General features: G+C 32.6%; 1 protein-coding gene across 1 annotated transcript in view; it reads right to left on the bottom strand.

Moving 5' to 3' along the window:
• Positions 1-18,496, bottom strand: part of LOC134677776 (mucin-19-like) — a 77,042-nt gene extending 58,546 nt beyond the window's left edge. Inside the window, exon 1 of the mRNA XM_063536204.1 lies at positions 18,354-18,496. The gene's annotated coding sequence lies outside the window, so the exon portion shown is untranslated. The remainder of the gene's footprint in view (positions 1-18,353) is intronic.
• Positions 18,497-19,901: the final 1,405 nt, after the last annotated feature.

A 19,901-nucleotide genomic window follows, 5' to 3' on the forward strand; every position in this document is an offset into this window, starting at 1 on the left:
TTAATCATATTTTACTATGTATAAAATAAACAATTGACTATTAAATTTAGTTGACAGTCAATAAAAAATATATGTTAGGTCAACATTCCGCGCCTACATTTGTAAAATTGATCCACTTTTTCTAGTGACGTCAACAGTTAGTACGGCAACGGTGGCCACGGTAATCAGTCGGCACATGGGGCCCATGCCCAGGGCCCTGATCCTCAGGGGGCCCCGAAGGACAGACAGTAACAGTATATTTATTTGATTACCCATAACAAATAGATCATAGTAGAAAAATGTTAGTTTAATTAGCTTTCTTTTCTTTCCAAAAGGGCCCCAAATTCTTATGTGCCCAGGGGCCCCAGCATAGTTCAAGACGGCCCTGATGGTAAGAGCTTACCATCAGGCAATTCGTCTGCTAGTTTGCCTCCTTAATCATAAAAACCGGGCAAGTGCGAGTCGGACTCGCGCACGAAGGGTTCCGTACCATAAAGCAAAAAAAAAAAACGGGAAAAAATGCAAAAAGGAAACGGTCAAAAATCACGTTTGCTGTATGGGAGCCCCACTTAAATCTTTATTTTATTCTGTTTTTAGTATTTGTTGTTATAGCGGCAACAGAAATACATCATCTGTGAAAATTTCAACTGTCTAGCTATCACGGTTCGTGAGATACAGCCTGGTGACAGACAGACGGACGGACGGACGGACAGCGAAGTCTTAGTAATAGGGTCCCGTTTTACCCTTTGGGTACGGAACCCTAAAAAGCATTGTACCGAGCGAAGCTTAAGTTACTTTCCGCCTGAACAAATGAGTTTCTTCACTGTTTAAAATTCTGACTCATATGCAATATAGTCAGAAACAAATCAATGAACACATTTAAATAAAAGACGAAAACGTCTAACTAACACAATTGACTCAAAACGTGGCAAAATGTCAAATGTCACACGTATGAAATGTCAGAGTCATACAAATATCTTAATCAAACATGTTTGAGGTTACAATGACTTGAAATACACGCCCACGCGACGTTATGTCATTTACGCATAGTGTTGTATGAATATCGGTTACTTATTTAGCACTACCTTAGCGGGATCGATGAGAAATCAATGCAGAATAATGAAAATTTCGTAACGAGTTTTTGGCAATAATTGATATTGGCAATATTTCCGGTAATTATAAAAATAAGGATTTTACGAACATCGGTTACTTAAATTTGCACTAGTTTAGAGGGAAAAATCTATTTAAACCATTTTTTGGTAAAAGTGGGTATTGGCAATATTTCCGGCAACTATTAAAATATTCATAAATCTACTGATGGACAAAATTAAATAATTTGTTAAAACAAAAAAAAAAGGTTTTTGATGTTATCACTAGTTTTTAATATTCATTGATGCTTTAGACGTGTTTATTAAAGATTGTGAGTAAAAGTTTATGTAAAAAATAAAAGCGTTTAAGCTCTTTTCGGCTTGTGCTGATAGAGTTTAGCTAAATATAATGACCGTGTTATAACAACATTTAATTACTATTCAGGGAACAATAAAAAAAAAATTTTGGAAACTTAACTATGTGACATAGTTTCCTTTACCGTACTTAACCATACCCCGAAGTAAACGGAATTCAATAAAAACACCGATTATATTATAAACTGAAATAAACGTCATAAGGTAAACGTACTAGTGCACGACATGCTAATGCCCAATAGCTGTCACAGCACCTTGCTGTCACCTCTATTGACAATGACTTAAGTTTCAAGATGTACATGCGACCGCGTCGAGCACCAGTCCGTTTACCTTATCATATACATATTAAGAATAAGCCTTAAGTAAGAAGTGCATATATGTACATGGAAAAATTGCTGTGGCCCGGTAGCCGCGATAGCAGAGGACGCTGGTTCGATTCCAGCCTGAGACACTAGAGGCCTTGGTCACTTTTTCTTAGTAAATGACATTTATTTTAGTTTAAAATTTATGTAGAGTCAGACCAAGAATAGTCTGCAGCGGATTTGATAGCCCTCGCAGTGAAAGTATTATTTTAAACGTCAAACTTCTATGAAATTAAGACGTATAAATGACACTTGCACTGCGTGGGCTATCAAATCCCCTGCAGACTTTTTTTGGTCCGACTCTAGTAGTGTTTCTACTTGAAATAAAAACAAACTAAAATATTTTCTGAAAATAATTCTATTTCGTGCTAATACTTCTAATAAGTAGTAAAATATTGTTTTTAAATCCCCAGTTGCTACGCATCTCTAATCATCTCTCCGTCCTCGAGCCCACGCACTCCATTTTAGGCATCCTAACGTATGTCTGATCGGTATACTTAGCGCTAGCCTTGTGTTAGATTAGCATTAGAAATTCGCAGTACAGTCAGAAGTTGCCAAACGGGCGAGGTGTTCAAAATTACCTTGAAACGCTCTTATTCTCTTAACAATAGAGTCGCGTCAAGATCATTTTGAACACATGGCCCGCTTAGCAACTTCTGCTGCTGACTGTATACATGTAGGTAGAAATTCGCAGTACAATACATGTAGGTAGACAATGTGTTAACATCTATACTGATGACGGTTAAATATGTTTTCATTGTGATTAGCTAAGAGGTCAAATCGTTTCTGTATCCACGCCTTTGTACATCTTATTCTTATGGGCGTTTAAATTATGATAATGTTTATTGTAATGATAACGTTTGAGGTTACAGGTTATATAATATTTGGCATAATTTGATAGGTATGCAAAATTACAAGGATATTGTTTTATATTCTAAACCGATCAATTCGAGGTGAGAAGAAGACGATTGGACCGGTGTTGGTCACAAGTTCGAGTCTTGCCTAAAGCGGTGTATTTTTTATATTTCCTTTATTATAAAACGAAATTTTATCTGCTTGTTAAAAAATAGTTAAAATTATATTGTTAATGTTTGGATTAGATTTGATTTTTTTATTTCAAGATGAAAATTATACGATAACTTTGCTACATTCGTCAAAATTATGTTTATCTTCTCATCATGATCGTTAAAAATTACATTATAAATAATAAAATTTAAATTAACTTTAAACTTTGATGAATTGTAAAAATAAGAATCTTATTAAGACACTATGCCAGATAATGAGTTTATTTCGACCTTTGTATCCGTTTGGCATTAGATCATCTCCGATAAAGGTAGACATTATGTTAACCTTATCTATGATGGATATATTCATTTTGATTAGCTGAGAGGTCACATCTTTTCTGTAACCACGCCCTTGTACGTCTTATTCTTATATGCGTTTAAATTATGTTATCATGAGATGATGATGTTTGTGATATAACGATAAAACGTATACAAATGTGTCGTTATGGAATCGTTGGTGGTTATACAATGTATTGTAGTATAAGTTACGCATACATTAATATGCAAATAAGGGTGTTACTTTTAAGTGTCGTACTTAACATTTTTATGAAATAAAAATAAAAACACAATGACACTTCGATAGATAATGTGGTTAGAATCTATTTCGAGTATTTCGACCCTTAATAACATAGTCCGCAAATAACATAAAAAAGCATAGATATAATTTAATCGTTTTAATCTTTATGCTGATTTTATGTCCAAAATTAGCAATGTACAATATTTTTTTTTGTATTTATTACAACGCAAATTGTTTTGTTTTGTCTTTTATTAGGCAAATATTGTCACCAAATAATTTTGCCCGTTCGTGATCCCATAACCTACTCGACGTTACACTGAGAGAAAAGTACAACAAAAACACACTTAGAATTACAAAAATAAACTTAATTCGGGGACAAGGAGAGTCAACTAATAGGAACAAATTGACATTTGAAATTTCTATTAGTTCTTGCAATTTCTATTATCTTTTTGTTGAAATTATATTTGGGATTACTGAGCTGTTTGTAGAAATAAATAAACTTTACAGAAATAGTGAATCGTCCATAATTATTACTAAAACTTCATTTTTTTCCCCAGTACAGAACTGTTTTTTAATTCCTGGTGATGATTTTTCTCTCAGTGTACTTAAACTACCAAACTTTGTTTGAGCTACGTTATTAAATATCTTAGTAATTAGTAATGAAAAAAAATGTTACATTGCCCAGGTTGCGTTTGGTTTTTTCTGGTCAAACACTTTTTCAAGTTTGTTACAATTTTTTTACAAGTATTTTAAGATATGTAAGAAACCTAACAACATAATACTATCAATACAGGTCTGCTTCATCACTCATAATAACCGTATGTAACTTTAGAAAAACTCATTAAATTTTACCGTAAGTATTCAATGCCCATTTTTATAATGAAAAAGTTAGAAGCATCATTTAGATTTTCATTCGGATTTTTTATTAGTTTATTTAAAAAATACATTATACTTATTCGTTATCTTGGGATCCACAAAAATGTTTCTGTGCGAATAAAATGCTAATTACAATTTAACAGCCACTAATTAAGCTCTAAATTTCCTCTAATAACTCATTTTAATGTTCCACGTCTAATTTCGTTGTGTATCTATAGATCTCTAGCATGACTAAGATTTAAATATATTTTATTTCTTAAGAGTACCTACCAGTTAATTGCTATAGGTACTAAAACGTCAGAATTACCCAGTTTAACTACACTATTAAACGCAGCTTATTAATTAAAACGCAACCAATGGACGCCTTCGGTTACACGCCTTTAGTTTTAATGCTTAATAAAAACGGTCAAAATAATCATTATCCCACGGTAAATTGGCATTAATTAGCTCAGAAATACCAGATGCTGTTTTCAGACATTATGACCACTAAATCTATTTTGTTCTCAAGCAACTTAATACGGAATATTTTTGCGGGAAATATTGCCAAAAAATAAGTATTTCTAAGTAAGATAATGAAAAGATTACTGTGAACTGTTTCGACGCGATTAATGTAGGATTGTAATTTTGACAAACAATATTCACATTTTATGCTGACAATAGAATATTCTAAATATTGATATAAGTATATGCAATTATTAGACATAAGTATAAATTCTCTTATTTGAATTTAAATTGACGTATTTTCCAAATTTTATTATGTTTCTCCAATGTTGGAGTAATACTAAGCATTTTAAATCAAATACAAATACAAATATTTTATTAATAACAAAAAGTTACAGGTCGTGTTGGGATAGTGGGTACATTCTGTACATTAAATATGTCTTCTAAATTACGATTTTACAATCACAAATAGGTACTTAATTATTCATTATAAAAAAAATCACTTTTCTTGGTCCAACTCTAGTTTCTTTTAGGTTAGTAGAGTTTTTATATTATCAAGTCATGTTTCTCCTCCTTCAAAATATATCTATCAATAGACATTGTCTCCATTGAGTAAGCGTGACCGGAGGACGCGTTTGCGTTAAGTCTCATTTTGTATGGGATTTTGAATAGCTCGCCAAGCGGGACGTTTTTGGAAACTCTAAACCCCATTCAAAATTACACTTAACGCAAACGCGTACGTCACGTCACGCTATCGAATGGAATTTACACTATACTCTGTACCTTTAGGTGTTTAAATAAAAGTAAACAAATAATTTGTATATTTTCAGGGTAGTTATAACATTTATTGGTTAACCAACCAAATACAAAACCGCCTGGATCTGCCACTGAACGACCTGATTTTAATCTACATTATTTGATCACGTAATGTTTTCATCTACCCTCAACTGGCTTAAGGAGCCATTTGAGGGTAGATTTTGTTTACTTTTATTTAAATACCTAAAGATACAGACTATAGGGGGACAGACTTCCAAGAATCACACACAAATCTAACAGATTGTGTTTTGTTTGTTTACTGCGTCACACTCACAACCCGGATTCACGATTATTGTAAATTTATTCAAGACATAATGGCCAAAGTTTCGACAGCCAAGTGTGAGTTTTCCTCAAAATTAATTTAACCAGAGGTTAGAGGACTAGGATTAGTCAATACAATGTTGACGTACGGCCGAGGAATTTGATTTCTATGCCGCAGTGACAATAATGTGAGATCACTAGCGACTTTCAAATTATTTGTTACCGTGACAGGTACGAAGTGGCAGAAATAAACCGGACAAGTGCGAGTCGGACTCGCCCACCGAGGGTTCTATACTTTTTAATATTTGTTGTTATAGCGGCAACAGAAATATGTACATCATCTGTGATATTTCAACTGTCTAGCTATCACTGTTCATAAGATATAGCCTGGTGACAGACATACAGCCTATAACTGTAATAAATCCTATGCTGAACGGACATGTTTCCTTGGTGTCTCATCATCAGCTCATATCCTGGCCTGAAAATTTCTAGTCACCAAATTGTAACTGCCTAACCTTCTAAAAAGATAATAAGAAACGCCAAATCTATTTAAAAGGTCGTTTAGAAATATAATAACTAAATTTTGTAATAAAACTACTGATTACGAAGCTAAATGTTACCGTGTAGCAAACTAGTTTACATTCAAGCTCATACTAAGACGAGTATGCAGATTAATTATTTAGATCAAGTTTTTATGTGTTATTTGAAGGAAAATGCCTAATTTGGAAACACCGAGTGTCTTTGTCACTGACGATGACGTGTTGTGAGCCGTATCACTGATTTAAAATATATAAATTTATTCGGTTTAGCGTGGTACCAGGTCGAGCCGTCTCGAAGATAACTAATGTTCGGATTGTACGCGGTCTATTTTTAAGATGTGTATCTATGGCATTATAGCTTCTAAACTGATTGGACCGATACGAGTGAATTTATTTTATCTAAAGTCTTGTTAGTCTTTGTTTCCGGTTATGTTATTTATTAATTGAATATTTATTGTTAAAAAGTATTCAAGTACTTAGTTACCACAGATCTAGCTCTGAATTCACTAATAATTGTAAATTGAGCTTTTTATTTTAAACTACTACTTACACAGAATTATTTGCTATAAGTCATGCAACTGATGCAACAAATAAGTCATACTAACCCAAAAAAAAATAGTTTAAGTTTTATTAAATGTTAGTTTAGTTTGCGTTTAAGAGGAGGCCTGGGCCCAGCAGTGGGACGTATATAAGCTAAATTATTATTAATAATAATAATTATTAGTTTAGTTTACAGATAATTTAAATATTTTTTTTTTGTATTTGCACCATCTTATTTAAATGTAAAGTAATGTCTGCTGAATTTAACACAGCAAAAGTACTTATTACTGCATATTAAAAAAACATTAAAAGTTAAAATAACTAAAATTACAGTTTTTTTTGGTTATACAGAATACCTGAAATCAAATGGCCTAATGTTAAAATACCTATGCCCGATTCACCTAATTTTTAAAATACCTAATCATCAAATTAACATAATGCCCAATGAACGAAATACCTAAAGCACGTTTACATAAAATTATAAATATTACCTAAACCAATAATCGATTAACGTAAAGTTCAAATGCCTAATGTACCATTATTTATAAAACCGCAAACTTGGGGTCCTGACCACCTGACCCCATAGCCCTTCTTATTTCACCACAACATACATCAAAAACAACAACATATTGTATAATACAGATAACAGAAACAAATTACATTGACAGTATTTGTCAGGTTGATTAAGTACCGGACATGTAATCCGTTTACATAATAATGAAAGTGATATCTAAGAGCGTATTAATGTGACTTTGTTATGATAGTGTCACGCGGCCCGATTCTAATTTTAACATACGTCAGTTAACAGATCTAGAAACGATATGGATTAGAGAGGGAAACTCATTTATTGTATAATACGTGTCATAAAATGAACATAAAACTAAAATTAACTACAACTAAAATTAAAAATATCTATCAAAATTTTGCGCCCTTGGTAAGGCGCCCATCACGCAGGCAGCGTTCCCGCGCTGGATTGCTATGGCCATTCAAAGGATTAGATATGTCAGTGCCAAATGTGACGTTTCTTCAAACAAAAACGTCACTTTTGACACTAACACATCTAATCCATATCGTTTCTAGATCTGTTAATTGACATATCTCAAAGTTCGAATCGGGAAGACGGCTACGAATGATTCAGACGACGATAGAGAAATGTAAATGTAGTAAAAATAGTAGTAAACAAAATGGCGTATAAAGTTAATGTTATTCAGTCAAAATATTGGTATTTTTTTTTTGTTATTAATTTGTTTATCGTGCGTATTATTTGGCGTTAATCGGTATTTTAGGATCAAACAGTGTCGAAAATAAAAATGAAAAAGTAAAACATATTTTCGGGATAATACAATACAATACAATACTCTTTATTGCACACCTCACATACACGTAGTAGTACATAATACATACATAATACGTACATAATAGTTACCGATAGATAAATTATACCTTAACTTAAAAGTTTATTATAAGACGCAATGTATTGCGAATTTTGTTATGTTTAAGGCGTGACAAGCAACGTATTCTAATTTTAATTATACCGGATGTGGCCTGTACCCGGTATAATTAAAATTAGAATACGCCAATACGCCTGTAAATCTCAAACTGCCTTTACAGTCGTTAATAAAATATCACGGGATGCAACAGTTGAAGATTCGCCTGTCGCAACAGTTACGCAACCAAAGGCGAACGGGGTCCGGTCTTAAAAACAAGTTTCACGAATTCCATTGGCATCTAGGATACAGATATGTGGCGAGATTTTCATTCCTTGAGATTTTTTTGATAAGGTCATTGTAGCCTAGGAACTTTTGGGTTTTTTTTGGCAAATTGGCAATATTTCCGGCAATCATACGGGTTTTTTAATTTTATACAGATTGAAATTTTAACCATCGTTCATAGTCTACGTAGTGACTCTATAGGTCATACTAAATAACTATTATTTATGGGACCAATGCCGAAATTGCGAAAATGAATTTGGCTATTTCATACATACCCGCTAATGTAATACCGCGATTTCTATGAGACAGCCAATTTTTATTCACAATTCCGGCATTGGTCTCAATAAGATAAACGTACTGGTGCTCGCGGGGCCCCGGTACATGTCATCTTGAAACTTAAGTCATTTTCAATGGAGGTGACAGCAAGGTGTCATCTATTGGGCATTAGCATGTCGAGGACTAGTACGTTTACCTTAATAAAAGTTGTTCAGTATGACCTATAAAGTCACTACGCAGAAGTTAAAATTGGTAATAATTTTACCCTGTACATATTGCCGACCCATTAAAATACTAGCACCTACTTAATCAAAAAGTTTCGATAAATACATTACGAAAAGTTTAAATAAATTATCAGTCAAAATATATGTATCTGGGAAATTTAAAGTAAAGGAAATAGTGCGAAAAGTAAGAAATTCGCAACGAGTAGCGATAAATTAAAATACGACCGAATGGTGCTTTCATTAAACACGAGTTACGTATTACCTATCGTATCGCATTGTGGCTCCTCAAGTTTTCGACATAGGCACGAAAATTGCTAATTACCGCACTAGTGCGGTAAAGCAGCACCATATGCAGCACCTTTAAAACGAATTATGATTGTTGTTAATAATTTTACCTATCAGCAAAAAAATAACACGATGTGATTAATAAAGTAAAAAAATACAGCCAAAAATGTTTTTTTGCCAAATTGGCAATATTTCCGGCAATCATTTTTATATTGCAAAACATATGCCAAGTATTTTAAATAATGAATTATACATATAAACAAAAACACATATAAAGTCTAATATAAAACGATTACATAATACCGATGACGGAATAGCATGATCGACAGAAATCCATATTTTTAGAAACTGGTCATATTTTCTGCATTTTTTTGACCTTCGGTAGCTAAGTAATTCTTGTTTGAATGGAGTATGATTGAATAGTTATGTCAATAGTTTTTTTGTTTTGATTAATTATATACTAATCTTTTGTTCAACACTGTATAAATATTTATCCGGCTCCGTACATTTGCTTTACGTGATATTATGTACTATTGTCAACACAGTTAATTGACTAATTTTAGACTTTAATACAACGTAATAAGGTCCTTGCACGGGCAATTAATTTTATTGCCTTAATATTCTAAAAACTTAAAATTACATTGCTTTCATTAGTAATAAGCACAGATAATTTATCTGTAGCCAAATATTAAACAAGTAATACAATAGAATAGCAGACAAGACTTATTATTTATTTGAATACTTACCAGTTTTTTTTAATATTCTAATATTAGTTATGCGTCAACTGGAAAAACATCTGCTAAGAATGTAAAACCGCTCCCAAAAATATGAACACAATGTTGACAATATTAATATAATGGCTGTGGTTTTTTTGCTCACTCGTTGGAATTTATGTACTGACATTACAGATTCACAACAACAATAACTCAGGTATATTATATGCTTAGTATATCAAATAATTTTTGACTAAATATGAAGTACAGATGTAGCGCATAATTGTTTTCCATCGTATTTTCTCGGAAACTTCCATATTTGTCATGCTACTTCAGTCAACGTCAGTACTTTTTGTACCGAGACTGACTGAAACAGCAAGACACGTTCGTACGTTTCCGTGAAAATACGATGGAAAATGATTATGCACTACATCTTTATGCATAAAATTTACTTGTATTCATTCATGACATATAAATTAAAATCAAAGGTTTGCCGCCAAATACCACTTAAGCCAAATATCCAAAAACCTGTCTTGGCACATTTCGTAATCTGACATATAGAAGATATTCACAGTAATTATAATTGCCAGCTACTGCATAATCTGATAGCAGTTAATTGGTATGCTAATTATGATACACGATTTGTTAACATATGTAGTATGTTTACGTGTCATACAAGCTTTTGCTTAAGTTGTATATTTGAAATTGTATGTTGTTCAACATAAAAATGTATGCTTAATAGTTAATTTTTCGTATTTTTAATTTTTCTTGCACCTATTACTACTTGTTCTCTGTTTGGCCCAAGGGTTAACTGGTAGAGAATGCCTTCTGGCATTAAGTTCGCCTTTTGTACAACTTTTACTGTGAAATAAAGTTTAAATAAATAAATAAGTCTTCGTCCGCATATAACCCCTATTTATGTATCATATGTGATTTAAATATATTTAAACTAAGTATTAAAAAATACTTAATTTATTGTTATTTACCTTTATATATTGACTTTTTTTGTGATTTATTTATAAGTTTACTATAAAACTCCGAAATAAAAGCTTTTTTTTAATAAGCAGACATCCTCTGAGCACTTTCGTAATAAATATCTAATACCATTTCACTCACTTAGGGTACGATTTTTGGGGCAGAAAATTAAAATTGTCAATTTTTAAATATCACTTCTCTGTCAGTATGTTAGTAAATCTATTAAACAATATTTGTTATAATATAATAAACTGAAACCAAATAGAGTCAGCAAATTACTTTACAAACAAAGATTATAATCTGTCCATGTTTTCATATGAATATCAAAACACTATTTTTATGTATTTAATATATCAAAACACTATTTTACTCATATGTATTTAATTGTTAACAAGCAGTAAATGTCTGCAAACGACTACTATATTATGTACTTAGCTAAAATCGTATGAATCTTACGCTCTCGTCTTCATCGTCGTCATATTTATATTATATGCCGTTTGACGAGCATATTTACTAAGACATATGTACTTAAATACATAATTAGGCGCGTGAATCTACAGTGCAACGCATAAGTACCATCTACATTCAACACAAATGATTTCATGTTTTTCATAAAGAAAAATTAATATTCATATTTTTTTAGATTAAGATGCAAATGTTTGGTAAAAATAAAATTAAAATAATGTACGGGCAATATTTCCGTATTGATTAATATCCGGAAAAATCTGTGGAAATATTGCCTAAAATAAATTTATTAACGCAGTAATACAAAAAAAGCTTTTTTGTTAAATTAAAACAGTACGCTTAGCCAATTCGAATGGAAAAAATATCAATAGAAAATGGTGATTAAAATATGAGAGTTTAAAAATACCCTGCCAAGTTAAAGGATGAGTTACATGAATGATCGAATGACACGCAATTTGTACGAATTAATAATTTTTTTTATGATTATTCATGAAACCTCACCTCTGTTAAATTTTGTATTTTTCTAAGAAACCCATATTTCAAAATGCCTACTATTTTTTTTAAATGCGTACTCTATTTGTATGTTACCTGTTAGCGCTAAAACTGCTGAACCGATTTAGATGAAATTTGTTATGGAGATAGATTGAAGCCCGAGGAAGAACAGAGGAAAATGGATATTTTAAACTCGAATCGGGCAGTTGTTACATACTTTAACTTATTTGTACTTAACATTTAAATAGGTCCTTAAAAATAACACTTCTATCCCGTTTTTACCCTTTCACAATAAACATGTCTAGCTCTTAATTACAGCGTAAACAAACGGAGCGTGTCACAAATTGTCCTTTTTGCCACAATCGATTCCAGTCGATTATCGGCACGATTCGATCCCAGCTCGTTACGCAATCGAGCCGTGACGTCATCACGGATGCGCGTAAAGGCTGACGGACATTGACTCATTATGTGAATTTATGTGAAAAACAATTATGCGAAACGGTTTTGTAACAAAATCCGGTCAGTCGTCCTTTTTAATTTTTATTGTATAACATTATTCTAGTCATAATGTGTTCTTTTTTGAAATATAGATCTAAAAGTTCGTGGCCCCGATGGAAGATCAGCGCTAGCCTAGCCAGGCTAGCACCTGCTGAGTCGGGACCATTTCGTGACCGTGTTATTGTGTTACTTGCTGTTTTATTTACTTATTTTTTCTTGATATTAAACTTTCATGAGACATATTTTAAATTGTTTATACGACAACGGGCCCGAAACATGTCGCCAATAGCGACTAAAAATTCAAGTGAGTGAAACCGTTGTCGTATAAACAATTTATTTTTTCTTGTCACGAACAAACGCTATCTATTGAAATTCTATTATATTTTATTATTTTATTTTAATAGTTTATAAGAACAGGAGGAATATTTGAAAAACAAAATGATAGTTACTTTAATAATCCAATATATAGATAAAAGATTAAGAAACTAGTATAAGAAACGAACTTGGGTCCTGTAATACAGGGTTTCCAAGCTCAGGACACGGGGTCGTGATTTACTGTATGTTTAAATTTATACAATAAACTTTTATCATTTTAATTTTTCAAAAATATATGATTCATAACATGTAACCAGTTGAACTCAGAGTTTTATTTCTGTAACCCTGAATTTATGACTTTATGACTTATGTTTGTTATTGAAATTTATGTGGACGCAACTGTGTGAATGATGTAAAGAATGTGAGGACGTTGTGTTCCATTATTTATTAAGGTTTCGAAATTAGCATATAATATGTTATAGATATTAAATTAAATGCTTGAGAAAGACAATATAACTAATATTGTTTAATCAGAACCTAGGTAAATAAATGTATACCTACATAATTATTTTAATTTTATGTTTTTATGTATGTATAAACACGGGGAAATACTTGCCTTAATTTTAAGCCTTGATTTAGTTTGTAATTATACAGGGTGGAAAGATAAGTCGGGCCCTGGAGGGAAACTACCTTAAATCCTTAAGCTGGCTCATTTTACTTAAAGGAGACATTCCTTTATTTATAAAAAGAAACAAAATTGCATTCAAAGATTTTCTAAAACTCGCTTGCCTCGCCCGGGACTCGAACCGACAAAAAATTCAAAAAAATAAATCCTTGCAATTTTATCCCACTAGTCGATACAGTTAATGTTAATGATAACATTTCTCCAAAAAACATTAGGTCTTACACTCGTCTGTCGTACAAAATATCCATAAAATCTAATATTTAGTACTTAAGGTTTTTTTTGACAAGCCAAATTGAAGAAAAAAATAAAAATACTTTGAATGCAGTTTTGTTTATTTTAACAAATAAAGGAATGTCTCCTTTAAGTAAAATGAGCCAGCTTAAGGATTTAAGGTAGTTTCCCTCCAGGGCCCGACTTATCTTTCCACCCTGTATAGTTAGAGTAATATTGTAAAGCCCTGTAAAGCTGACACAAAATAATTATAATCAACTTTACGAGCCCACTCGTCACTGCGCAGGGAGGCGTGTTGCGTATGCATCTGGTGTGTACTGTCCCTAATTTTATTCTTTATTTAAAGTTCACATAAAATATCTTAGATTTGTTATCCTAGTGTACGACGCGCCTAAATGTACAAAACCCCGTCTTATTTTAAGCCTACACTGTACAATTCAAGTGCTACAATGACTTCTTACCATCAGGCGGACCGTACGCTTGTTTGCCGCCGATGTGGTATAAAAAAGGTAATTTTTAAGCTTGCTAACATGTTGTAACTACATAATAGAGTTCAAGTTTATCGTTTGCAAGTACCTATCTACAGGGTGTGTCTGACCATGGGGCTTTAAAATCCAGGGCTCGATTCTACTCGCTAAACTGAGCTACTTTTATTATGGCACCAACCCCGAAATCCCGAAAAAAATTTTCACCGTTTCATACATTTTGGCTGATCAGGCCGCGTAGCCAAGATGCCAATCGCTTACGCTCCGTAGCGATCGAAACGCAACTGTCACTGTCACACTAATATGGAAGAGTGATAGAGAGACGTAATGCTTTTCGTTGTCGAAGCGATAGCGATTGTAACCTTGGCTAGGCCGGCTGATGTGGACGTTTTCTATGGAAAAGCCAAAAATTTTTCCCCGATTTTATGGTTGGTAGTACTTAGCTCAATTTAGCGAGTAAAATTAAGCCCTGGATTTAAAGCCCGATGGTCAGACACAGACTGTATAAGTGGACGTTTTGCCGTCAATAATTTTACGATAGTCATTAGCCAGTCACGTGAAACTAAGCACATCTGCAATACTAATATTTACGCATACTCCGCCTATTTAGGAATTCAGTTGGTTTTAACTATATTTGATACTAGTCACTAGCTCACTAGTTAGTCTTTCCAATATTCTCGAGTCAGAATGAAAGTTTAAGAACGTATGTTCATTGATATGTTATTTAAAATTTAACATAGATTATGATATTATTGCTTCTCCAAAAAATTATCAACATCTTGTAATGCATAAGTAAATTTTTTGACAATAATTTGCTTCAAAGAGCATTGACCATGACGACGCTAATCGTGTTAAAACTTTGAACTTTCGCGGGAATACATTTTCATATAATTTGACATATTTATATTCTTTCTATAGATTTTTTTTGCGTGGTTTTCTAGTTAATTTTTTAAATGTTTTTCATTACGGTTAAAATATTAACGTCGTAAAAGCCTAAGGGGTGAAAAAATAACAAAAGTTTAACGGCTGTTATGGGCTCGTCGATAGAGAAGGTCCCGGTAAGGGTATTTATTTGTATAAGCGAATATTTTATTCTGAGTTATGGATGTTATCTATGTATCTAAGTAAATATTAAAAAATATAAAAAGTATAATACATAATACACATGTATAAATAATTTGTCAATCTTAGTATGCAAATAGTCGTAGTGTCTTTGCTTAGGTACTTTGGAGCTAAGTCGATCTGTGTATGATTGTATCCGAAATATATATTATTTATCTAAAAGTTCATTAGTTCATCAGCATCCAGTTGCGACCCGTGTCACATAAGTTACATGTCGCATAAAATCGATTTCACATACCCGAGTGTGGTCTCAACTCAAACAATAACCGCTGTTTAGCAACGTGTGTAAAATAACTTAAAATAAGCATAATACACTATTGCATGCGATTTGCATATCCATATGAAAATGCACATATCTGATCAGTTTAAAATTTTCGGAAATATTGCCAATTTCGGTTTGTAATATTGCCGAAAAATTTTTTTTGGTTTGCTTTGCCCTTTGACCTATTGTATGTTTTAGAGCAATCTATTTTTTGATAAAAAAACTGAAAGCTGGTTATATTAGGTACGAAGTGGCAAATAATAAGGAATATAAGGATAATAATTTAAAATGATTAAGCAGCTTTTTTATGGATATGAAAATGACTTTCTAAGATGATTTGACTTTAAACTAATGTTTTATATTATAAACGTAGTTAGTTACTGTATCTGATCATGTCAATGTATGACTTATGTTATATTTTAACGATATTATAAATAATAGTTTTTTTTATATTGCGTAGATAACTTAACAATGTAATTATACTACGTTTTAATGCAATTCATTAATATACATGATATGACAATTTTTTGTATCATTTCACAAATCAAAGGACAATATATCCTTAAATTAGGGTTTTTGTAATTTTGCAGGTAAGGTGTATTCGGGTAATACCGAATGTCGGATAATTCCGAAATTCAGATGAAAATCACCCCTAATTCCATCATAATAAAAGTCTCTTTTCGGAATTATCCGACAGTTTTCGACATTCGGAATTACCCGAGTAAACTTTAACGCTTTTTGAATAACTATTCTATTCCTACTTTTTAATACCTATTGTATTTTATGTTAGTTTAGTTTTTGAGTAGTGTTAAAATAGATTAATATTATTTAATACCGCGTCTGAACTTTTATTTACATTAATCCCAACACGTATATTATATATTTTTACTTGTCTCTGTTTGGCCCGATGGTTGGCTAATAGAGAATGACATTAGGCATTAAGTCCTTACATTATTTTTATGTTACGTGCAATAAAGTTTAAATAAATAAATAATATCAAACCCCACTGCCAAATTAGTATAATGCCAGATGAAAAATGTCCAATAATTCATTTATAAGCACAATTTGTATGTTGGACGTAAAACATATCGCGTCGAGGTGCTAAAATGGAAATCGTTTGCAACATCCTTTATATAACTGGCATTGACCAATTGTTACCGTTTACTGCATTTTATCTTACTCATTTAATAAATTACTTTTAAAGAAACATAAATAATAATAAATAAATATTATAGGAAATTTTTTACACATGTTGACTAAGCCCCACGGTAAGCTCAAGAAAGCTTGTGTTGTGGGTACTCAGACAACGATATATATAATATATAAATACTTAAATACATAGAAAACAACCATGACTCAGGAACAAATATCTGTATCATCATACAAATAAATGCCCACCAGGATTCGAACCCGGGACCATTCATAGGCAGGGTCACTACCCACTAGGCCAGACCGGTGATCATATTTTTACCTAACATACATATTTTTACAAAAACTAACAGACATATTTTTACCTAACGTAAAGTCGGGTTACTTTAGCTCTGGAGGGGTAACTTTGGCTATTGAGATTTACTCGGTCCTGGATATATTACAAATACCAATATATTTATTTTCCAAATTGACATGAAATGAAACTTTAGTAATTAAATTAAAATTAACTATAGAATATACTTCTTAGAACAAACAATAGCCCTAACACTAGGTCGAGCCTATGTCGTGAGGACTGTGGGGCATTGAACATAAGATTTACCAACAAGATGCGTAGGATACAGGATATTATTGGACTATATTTATGGAAATATGCCATGAAGTTGGTTTTAGTTAGCCTTTGACGTTTTTATATTTTTAAGACGCTTTTAAATGAGGTTTCCATGTGGGTCAAAGTAACTCTTCAAGGGGTCAAAGTAAACCGAGTTTGCGGTATATGCATTTTAGCTCAGTTAAAAAATATTTTAAAAAGTAAGGTGGGGTAAGACCAACATAGTTTATTAAGCTCGGGACAAGTCAAACAGTATGAGGATTCCATACTAGTGTTTGTCTTTCCCCGGTGATAGTCTTACCTCACCTTACCTTACATTATTGCATGGAAATTTTAAAACCATTATTTTAAGAAACGAGGTACAATTTAAAGTTTATAAAGTTTACTTTAGTTAAAGTAGAATATATACTTCGATGTTTCACAATGCCCATGGTCTCGATGGGCAAATAAAACGTCAAGGTTAATATATTATAATTATAATCATTAATAATAGTTATGTTGTGAAAATTATAAATGTTTTAATTTGAATATAAATTCTATGAGTAGTCTTCGATAGTAGAAAAATTTTAATACAAAAAATCAATAATTTTTTTCACGTTAATTAATCAAATAACACTTGTCGGGAATCAAACTGCGGACGAGATGCGTTAGAACCTTGTAACTTTAGTCAAGTTTCTTATGACTATTTTTTTAACGTTATTAAGTATAAGTATATTAAGTAGGTATATATTAAATAAGACTGCTAGATTAATAACTAATAATAATTTGATATTTTAAAATATGTATATTTTTTCATGTTTATTGATTTATAATTTAAAATTAATAAGTATATATTATAATTTAGCAAAAAAAAAAATTTTTTTTTATTTTATACTAACGCTCTATTTTTATCAATCTGAATCCTACAGTACTAAAGACATAAACGGGCTTCCAAACAAAAAAAAAATACCAAAAAATCACTTAAAAAAAAATCACATAACAAACTTCAGTACTTACATGTAAAAAAAAGTTCAAAAAAACACGTCCACACTCAGCGAATCACCACACCGCACTGAATATGAAATAAGGATGCGTCCGTATTTAAAAAAAAAGTTTTTTTTTTTCACGCACGTCGTTTCGTTGTTGTGTCGCGTTCGAACAGCCTTCTGTCGCGTCTGTGATGCTTTTATATAGCTTGCGGCTTTTAGTGACCTTGCGTCCTTGGTCCAATAGGGTGGCTGAGAAAATTACTGAACTATTTAAAAAAAAAAATAATAATAATAATTTCAGTCTATAAACGTCCCACTGCTGGGCACAGGCCTCCTCTGATGCGTGAGAAGGCTTGGGCTATAGTCCCCACGCTAGCTCAAAGCGGATTGGGGACTTGACATACCTTTAAGGATCAGATATAGGGTCTCTATTGTATCCCAAATAGTTTTAAGTCATAATGTATTGTTTGTCCGAATTTTCGTTATTCACAATTGGTTTTTCTCAGAAATCTACAGAATAACCTTACGAAAATCCTGAACAGTTAACGGTTTCAGTTTTATGACTAACGGCGCGATTCGGAAAGTGAATTAGAGATTAATTAGATACGATATAGTAAAGATATGAGACGTCCGTTGGCGCTTACGCTATTTTTAACGCCGCTCCAATATTATTGCGGCGCTATGCGACGTAAGAGCCAGCCGCCATAAGGTACCTTTTGTCGTGGAACGTCACATAACTTTACTATTTCATATCTAGTGAATCTCTAATTAATTTCCCGAATCGCGGCGCCAGCTGCCATAAGAGACCTTTTGCCGTGGAACGTCACATATCTATACTATTTCATATCTAGTGTATCTCTTATTCATTTCCCGAATCAAGCCGACAAACAATACTGTTTTGTGGGACATTGTGTCTGTATAAGCTGTATACTTTTATGTTAATAAATAAAATAATAAAGAAAGCGGCGCACACCTCTCGACACCCTAAGCCGCTCACACCGATGTTGCTCCTGGTCGTCTTCGCGACGGCAGTTTCAGGGGCCCAACTAGTCAGCGGCGAGTCACCACATGCCTCGATAACATGTTTTAGCATTGTTATGGCAGGTGTCCGGACTTCTCTACAATAGCCCAGTCTCATTGTCCATCCAAACTTCAATCCATAGACCGGTATACTATTCACTTTTTTTACAATAGTCCCAATGCCTGCTGCGACCGGTTCATGGGTTTTTTTGTTGCGCCTGTGAACGGGTTCCAGCAGGCGTTCTACATGACATTAAAGCTCTCCAAGGGGCCTCTACGTGTTGGATCTATATCCCCACGCAAGCCTATCAAGACCGGGATTTGTAGGCCCGTGAATTCCAAAATAATATTAAAACATTATGACCTAAAACTTTATGGAAAACATAAAAACCCGTATAATTATTTTTGCTTCGTTTTTCACGGGAACGTACAAACGCGCCTTTATTTCAGTCAGTCTCGGTACTAAAAGTACTGAGGTTGACTGAAGTAGCATGACAAATACGAATGTTTCCGAGGAAATACGATGGAAAACAATTATGTACTACATACATCCACA

The sequence above is a fragment of the Cydia fagiglandana genome, chromosome 27, assembly GCF_963556715.1.
Source record: "Cydia fagiglandana chromosome 27, ilCydFagi1.1, whole genome shotgun sequence".
In the NCBI taxonomy this organism is placed as follows: Eukaryota; Metazoa; Arthropoda; class Insecta; order Lepidoptera; family Tortricidae; genus Cydia; species Cydia fagiglandana.